Source organism: Carcharodon carcharias, chromosome 16 (genome assembly GCF_017639515.1).
Source record: "Carcharodon carcharias isolate sCarCar2 chromosome 16, sCarCar2.pri, whole genome shotgun sequence".
Taxonomy (NCBI): domain Eukaryota; kingdom Metazoa; phylum Chordata; class Chondrichthyes; order Lamniformes; family Lamnidae; genus Carcharodon; species Carcharodon carcharias.
The window spans coordinates 101,213,267-101,220,161 of record NC_054482.1 but is presented as its reverse complement, the minus strand read 5'-3'; positions in this window follow the sequence as shown (position 1 = coordinate 101,220,161).

Genomic DNA, 6,895 nt, shown 5'->3' with positions numbered 1-6,895 from the left:
AAGGGCAGGATAAGAGGGGTGATTGGGTTCACGAATGCGAGTTGTTAGTGATTTACGTTTTAAGCTTACTGCTACTTGCTTGTGTGAACAGGAGAACTTCAAAGATAAAAGCAAAAAATTGCGGATGCTGGAAATTCAAAACAAAAATAAAAATAAAAATACCTGGAAAAACTCAACAGGTCTGGCAGCATCTGCAGGGAGGAACACAGTTAACGTTTCGAGTACGTACAAATCTCTTCAGAGTTGCTTAGACAGGGATAACAGGTTTCAGGTCAGGACTCTGGAGGAAACATAATTCTTGTGGCCATGCAGCTTTCAGACAGCCTTCCCTTACCCTGGGAATGGAGATTGTGCTTTCCACTGGAGGCACCTCCTCTGAGGAGGAGAGAGGACCAGAAGGGGGAGGAGGCCAGGAGTCCGTGTTCAGCCTCCAGGGGAGCCACTTTTGGGAGGACAGGCACAGGCTCAAGGGGCACAGGGCCAACAGGAAGTGCAAGGCGGAAGGGGCCGCAGAAGACGCCACTACCCTGCTGCCAGGGTTTACAGGCGGCAATGCAGCTACCTCAATATGTCTGAGGTTTAGTGCTGAAGGAGGCTCCATCTCTCAAGGGAGACAGTGACCTCCATCTGTCAGATGATAGGCCCTGAGATCAGCTCCAACTGTGTGGGTGGACACCCCATGTCAATGGCATTGAAGGTCACAGCTGCCCTCAATTTCTATGCCTCTGGCTCTTTCCAGGGGTCAGTGAGTGACCTTTGGGTGCAGTCTCCCAATCAGCTGTCCACTGTTGTGTCAAGTTGGTTACAGATGCTCTGTTCAGGTGTGCATTGACTTTCATCCACTACTTCTCAGGTGAGGCCAGCCAGGTGAAGCGAGCCAGAGGCTTTGCAGCGATTATTGGGTTCCCCGGCATCCAGGGTGCAATTCACTGCACACAAATGGCCATCTAGGTGCCAGTGGATGAGCCGGGTGCCTTCATCAACAGGAAGGGAGTCCACTCCATGAACGTGCAGATAGTGTGTGACCATAGGATGCAGATTCTGCAAGTCTGTGCAAGGTACCCAAGCAGCTCCCATGATGCTTACATCCTCAGACACTCCCAGGTGCTGAGGATCTTCAGTGCTCCAGGTAGATGGAATGGCTGCTAGGTGACAAGGGCTATCCCCTCAAAAGGTGGCTCATGACACCCCTCTGCCATCCAAGAACAGAGGCTGAGCAGCGGTACAATTGGAGCCATGCCTCCACAAGGGCCATGGTAGAGAGAACCATCAGTCTTCTCAGGATGTGCTTCCTATGCCTGGATCATTCAGGGGGCGCACTCCAATACCCTCCAGATCGTGTGTCGCTGACAGTGGTTGCATGCTGCGCTCTCCACAATTTGGCGCTGGGAAGGGGGGGGTGCGGTGGCGCAGTGGAGGAAGGAGATGTAGACGCAGATGCTCTGGCTGCAGATGATGTGCCCAGTAGTGAGTCCAAGGACAAGCACGGTCAGGAGAACGCTGAGGAGATAGACACTGACCCAGCCAACCTCCAGGGAGTCAGGGACACCTGGGAGGCTTTGATCCAATGTTTCTTCAGCTAGCCTACCAAAGATGAACCACCACCATATGCCAGTGCTGCAGGCTGTATACTCGATACCTGAGAGCAACATCTGCCTGGTTAGGAACGTTAAATATGTGCCTTGTCAATAAAGCTCAATGACAAACAAGTCACTCATAACATCATGGGTTCCCCCACGCCTGCAGAACTAATGAAGCACCCAGAGGCTTGTTGAGGACTAAAACATTTAATGATTGCATACTTGCATACAGAAATGAATGTGCATTAAAAGGTGTTGAGCAGCACACCTAATGAAAAACAACTGAAACAGGGGGGCAAAAGAAAACCACCAGTGATAAGCCCGCAGTATGCCTAAGGTGATTTACGTTTATGTTTGCGGGTGCTAAGTCTAGGTGCTTCCCCCTCTCTGGCACCAGCATTTGAGACAGCCTGCTTACTCTGCTGTCCTGTTGGCCTTGATGACCTCAGCGGGTGTCCTCTGGCCCGTGGAACCTGTGCTGGCCCCGACTGGGAGGGAGCGGCCAGTGGTACGGCTGGCATCTCCCCAGTTGTTATAGCCTCATCAGTTGCCACAGTTACTGGCAGAGAGATGGAGTAGCTGCTGGCCTCATCCAGAGTGCCCTGAGAGGAGCCCACAGAGACGACAGGCAGCTCGTGCGCCAACGTGAGGTTGCTTCAGACCTCCATGCTCACCATTGATGGATGGGCATCTAGCTGGGCTACTGGGTGCCCAATCCATCTCATACACTGACACTGACCACCTGAAGTCAATGCCACTGTGAGGGCTAGCAGATCCGAGTGCATCCCCAGGAAGCCCTGATTGTTCTCCTGTAGGAGCCTTTCCATGAGAGTCACCATGGTGGAGACATTGCGCTTGGCCATGAGGGTCATTGCATTGCTCGTGCTCCGCATGGACTCCTCCATCACAGAGACCCTGGCATGCATTCCCTCATGTATCTCCGCCAGATCCTCCCGCACACCCTGCTGCCCTTCCAGCATCTGCTGCCTCAGGGATGACTCCAGAGGCACATCATCAGCCATCGACTACGCATGTTCCTGGTCCCCAGCAGTCCTCCGAATGCTGGCACCCTGGGCACTCTCTGCCCCCACTTTCACCTCAAGCAAGTGTGAAGTGCTGTTACCACTGTGCACCGAGACACTAGCCAACGATCTTATCCCCACCGAGGTGCTGGTATTTGCATTGGTGCCTGCCTGGCTGAGAGGGTGTGACGCTGATGCGTTTATATCATCCAGGCCCTCAGGGGTTAGTGGCGGTCCCTCTACTTCCTGAGTATGGGCATACTCTGGAGATGCTGAAAGGAAGAACAAGGACATTTTATTATTTGGAGTTGTTACACTGTTAATGTGTGTGCCTGGCACCGGAATCAGGTGCTCCTCCTTCCATTATCAATGGGCAACACATGTTGGATGCTGAAAGCAATATACAGTCAACAGTGAAATGTTTTCACTCACAGACATTGTGACCTCAGGGCATGGCACTCTTACCTCCCAGTGGCACCCCAACTTCACTGCGGCTGGTAGACCTGGGCGCATGGCACCTCTGCAGCTTGAGAGCCTCCTGCTCGTATCTGGTCAGTATGAATAGGTGGGCCTGCTCTCCACCAGTCCGCATCCATTCAGCATTATTGTGTGCGGTCTCCTCCTGAAAGGGGAGAGGAGCATTGATTAGTCCATCCTGTACCTGCATTGCCATTGCAGCCTGGCCACCCCCACCTGAGGGAAACATTGCAGGGCTCATCCGATTTGTGACCCTGGAGCTGCAATACACTCACTCCAAGCAGCCAGGGTTGATCCCCTTGCCCAGATGCTGCCTCCATCACATTTGTCACTCATACTCTAAGACCTTACAAACAAACAAGCAATACCATCTAGAAGGACAAGGGCAGCAGATGGATGGCTACCCCGCCACCTGGAAGTTCCCTTCCAAGTCACTCAGCCTCCTGACTTTGAAATGTTTTGTGCTCCACCACTGTGCCTTGGTGTAGATCCTGGAGCTCACCCCAAGACAGTACTCTGGGTGTACCTGCACCAATTGCAGGGGATACAGAAGGCAGTTCACCACCACCCTCTCAGGGGCAACTAGGCATGGGCAATAAATGCTGGCCCACCCAGCGAAGGCCACATGCCATGAATGAATGAATGCAATAACAAAATGCTGAGTTGGTGGGCAGGGCCAACCTAACTGCTATGCTAAGTGATCCATGCCAACACGGTACTCACCCTTCCTGCTCGCAAGAGATCATTGAACCGCTTGCGCCATTGCACCCAGGTGCGTCTCACCACATCGTGGGAGCTGACCCTTTCTGCTGCGTCCTCCCAGGCAAGTTTCCTCCTCCCGTCCCTTGGCACAAGGAAGACGCAGTGTGTTGCCACCTGCTCGAGGAGGACAGCAAGGCACTCATCCAAAAATCTCAGGGCACACTGCCCCACCAACCTGCCCTCCCGCCTGGCCTGCTCCCCGAGAGCACTGTTGGACATCCTCCTGTGCGACATCGGTGGCAGTCTTTGGAAGGCTGCCTGCATCGTTTTTAAATAGGCCGCCGGGTCACCATTGGACCCGGCAATCATTGGACTCCTGCTGTTCTCAGGAGCCGCGCTTCAACTGGTCCGCCCGCGTAAAATGGCAGCACGGAGCCAATCACTGCCTGCCCGTGCCCGCGCCCCCTCCCGAATAGCCTGCCCACCATAGGAAAAATTCACCCCATTAGCTGTTATAAGGTATGATTTCATGAGGATGACTAGTTTGTGAGACAGCTCTCCAATTTTGGCACTAGCACCCAAATGTTATTAAAGAGGACCTTGCAGGGTTGACAGGGCTGTGATTGCCATTGTTGTTTCTGGTGCCTAGGTCGATGCTGGGTGGTCCATTTGATTTCATTCCTTTTTTGTGACTTTGTAGCAGTCTGTTATGGCTTGCAGAGTCAACCACGTTGCAGTGGGTCTGGAGTCACATGTAGGCCAGACCAGGTAAAGGCAGCAAATTTCCTTCGCTAGAGGGCATTGTTTTTACAACAATCAGCAATGGTTTCATGGTGATCATCAGGCCTTTAATTCCAGATTTTTATTGAACTCAAATTCTACCATCTGCTGTGTTGGGATTCAAACCCAGGTTCCCAGAGTATTACCTTGGGTCTCTGGGTTACCAGTCCAATGACAATAGCACTATTGCACCACCCCTCCTTATGCAAGACCAAAATCTTTAAAATAACCTCAGACAAATGCAATTTATTTGCCTACAGATCAGTGACTACACATCTAAAGTAATTAATTGGCTGCAAAGCCCTTTGATGTGCGATAATGATGTGAAGGATGTTATATCAAAGTAAGTTTTTTCTTAGGAAATACATATTCGCTTCCACAGTGGAAGTAAAAAAATGATGCAGCAAGCATAGTTATGGATTCCCCAAAAGTAATAGAGCACGTGTATATGCCTTTTTTAACCATAAGTGTCAAATGAAAAAGACACTTAACAAAAGTGAGCCTTTTTAGATGGTGACTTTCCATCTTAATATGCATATCTGAATAGCTTAAATCAATGAACAGGGCTTAAAGTTAGAAAGGATGGTGATGCCTTGCTGAATTGGGGAGTACAGCACGTTCTGGTTTAGCAACTGCAAGCAGTTCATTGCTTTATGGATTTGCTGGAGATGCAGCTGTGCATGCTGCTTTCTCTTGTGTGTGCACAGTGCTCCCATGTTCTCACTTCCTCTCTCTTGCTGCTCCTGCTATCTCTTTCTTGTGCACACTGTGTCTCTTGCATGCATATCTCTCTATCTTGCGTGTTCTCTTGCTTTCCCTCACTCTTGCACATGGATCTCTATCTTGCATGCATGCTTCTTTTGGTCTGTCCAGCACATGCTGCTCTCGCTTGCCCTCTTGTGCATGGGTCTCCCTCTTGTGCACGCTATTCTAGTGTCCTGCTCTCTACCTGTTCTGTGCTGATCTCTTGCATGCATTGTCCCTCTCTCCTTGCATGCTATACTCTTCTTCCTTGCACATGCTTCTCTCTCGGTCTCCTTCTTGATCTATTCACTCTTTCTCATACGAGCGTAGGAGCAGGAGTAGGCCATTCAGCCCCTTGAGGCTGCTCTGTCTTTCAACCAGATCACGGCTGACCATCTACCTCAACGGGCCAACCCCCATATCCCTTGATGTCATTAGTATCTAGAAATCTATCAATCTCTGCCTTGAACATACTCCACGACTGAGCTTCCATTGCCCTCTGGGGCAGAGAATTCCAAAGGTTCATTACCCTCTGAGGAAAGAAATTCCTCCTCATCTTGCCCTTCGTTCTAAGACAGTGTCCCCTGGCTTTAGACAGGGTAGATGTAGAAACATCCTTTCCACATGTACCATGTGTAGCCCTTTAAGAATTTCATAAGCTTCAATGAGAAATTATTCTAAATTATGATAATAATTAAAATAAATTAGTAAATACTGTAGTAAATGCTTTATATAAAGTATATAAGTTTATATGTCAGTGCAGCTCAACCATGTGGAATGTGCATCTTGAGGGATGTGGGAAATCATGCAAGCACAAAGTGCCCTCGATGACTACATCTGTAGGAAGTGTCACCAGTTGCAGAAACTTCAACTCTGAGTTGTGGAGCTTGAGCGGCAGCTGGAGTCACTGTGGTGCATCCACAAGACTGAGTATTATGTGGATAGCACATTTATAGAGGTAATCACACCACAGTTAACAAGTACACAGGCAGAGAGGGAATGGGTGACGGTGAGAGTATCTAAGAGAAACAGGCGCATTGTGCAGGAATCCCCTGAGGCTATCTTGCTCTCTAACTGCTTTTCCATTTTGCATACTGGTGAGTGCAATGGTTCCTCAGAGGACCGTAGCAGGAGCCAAGTCTGTGGCACCACGGGTGGCTCAGCTGCACTGGAGGGGAGGAAGAAGAGTGCAAGTGCTATAATAGTAGGGAATTTCATAGTTCAGAGAGCAGATAGGTATTTCTGCGGCCATAGACGTGACTCCAGGATGGTATGTTGCCTCCCTGGTGCCAGAGTCAAGGATGTCACAGAGTGAAACAGGACATTCTTTTGGGGGAGTGTGTAGTTCACATTGGGACCAATGACATAAGTAGGAAAAGGGATGAGGTCCTGAAAGCAGATTTTAGGGAGTTAGGAAGGGAGTTAAAAAGCAGGACCTCAAGAGCAGTAATCTCAGGATGACTCCCAGTGCCACATGCTAGTGAAAATAAAAATAGGAAGATTGAACAGTTTAACACATGACTGGAGAAATGGAGTAGAAGGGAGGGCTTTAGATTTCTGAGGCTTTGGGATTGGTTCTGGGGCAGGTGG